The following is a 1,685-nucleotide window of genomic DNA, read 5'->3' on the forward strand; positions in this document are numbered from 1 at the left end:
TACATCTACACAATGGAATACTATGCCGCTATAAAAAAGAAGGAACTTTTACCATTTGCAACAGCATGGATGGAACTGGAGAGCATTATGCTAAGCGAAATAAGCCAGTGGGAGAAAGATAAATATCACATGATCTCACTCATATGTTGGCTATAATGATCAACATAATTTTCTGAACAAGAATAGATCCAGAGACAAATGGTAGGGGAGGGTGGGGGGTTGGAGAGCAACCAAAGGACTTGTGTGCATGCATATTGGCATGGCCAATGGACACAGACACTGGGGTGGTAGGGGCTTGCCCCGGGTGGGAGTGGCTGGGGGGTGTCAGTTGGGGAAAAGGAGACATATGTAAAACTTTAGATAATAAAAAAATGAATTTCCATACTTCATGCATTCTATTATCACAACTATATAATTTTTCCCAAATTAATTTGAACTTTTAACTCTTAGAAGCCTTAATTTTTAGGTTGCAAGTTAATACTTAGCATTTTTCAGATTAGTAATATATTTATATTTTAAGGATGTTTTTAAATAAAATACAAGACATATTTAATTAATAGATTCAAACCTATCCTCTAGATTTTTCATATGAGGCAAACTCAGATTGATATTTTAGTATTTCAAAAAACTAGATATTTAGTAATTTTTATTATTTAATTCAGCAAACTCCAAAGTTTTAAGTTACCAAAGACTTTGGAAAACTATGTTTCGTCATATATAATTACCACTGAAACATTTTTACCATATACTCTTCATTTTAGTTGTATATATTTTGCCTTAACAACTTTGAGATTTTAAAGCCAATTATTATTACCCAGGGCATTTTCCTTGGCAAATTCTGTAACAGAGATAACTCACTTACTTTCAGTGCCTTTAATGTTAAAGTATTATTTTATTTTATTTTTCTTTATAAAAACAGGAGTGCCCTTGGGGACCTGGGAGGCAACCTTGGAATGTGGTCCATTATTATTCAAGAACTACCTATTATTATGGAAACACTAATCTTGTTTCCCAAACACAGCCTGTATATTTTCCTTGTGTCATTTTCGCCATATTCTAAAGCAGTGGTTCTCAACCTTCCTAATGCCTCGACCCTTTAATCTGCCGGGTACTCAAATGTGGGCGTATCTGCATGTGGGCGGACCCGCCAGGACGGATAGAGGAGTGGTGTCTCAGTTCCTAAGACCATCAAAAATATGTGTTTTCCGATGGTCCTGTGAAAGGGTCGTTCAACCCCCAAAGGGGTCGCAAACCACAAGTTGAGAACCGCTGTTCTAAAGAAAAACAGAGGCTGAAAAAGTTTCAGATAATTAAAATTTTTGCCTGTTCTATAGCAACCATGAGGAGATGGGGCTTAGGCCAAGAGGCCATCCAAAATTGTGTGGGGCACCTTCCTCGTAAACTAGCCTTTTTCTCTTCATGGGCATAGAAGTCTCATAGAAGTCTCCAAACTGTGAGAAATGGCTTATTTATTCAAATTTCAAATGACAGACTGAGAAACAAAAACATGGAAAAAAATGAGACTTTTAATAACACTCCCAAGAGCAGGCATCCATTTTACAGGATCACCAAGAGACCTAGTAATTAATGGGTGGGGGCCTTTTTTAGTTACCTATACTTTACCTCTCTTTGTCTAGGCCCTCTAGACCAGCCATGGGCAAACTACAGCCCGCGGGCCGGATCCG

This window comes from Myotis brandtii, unplaced genomic scaffold (assembly GCF_000412655.1).
Source record: "Myotis brandtii unplaced genomic scaffold, ASM41265v1 scaffold480, whole genome shotgun sequence".
Lineage (NCBI taxonomy): Eukaryota > Metazoa > Chordata > Mammalia > Chiroptera > Vespertilionidae > Myotis > Myotis brandtii.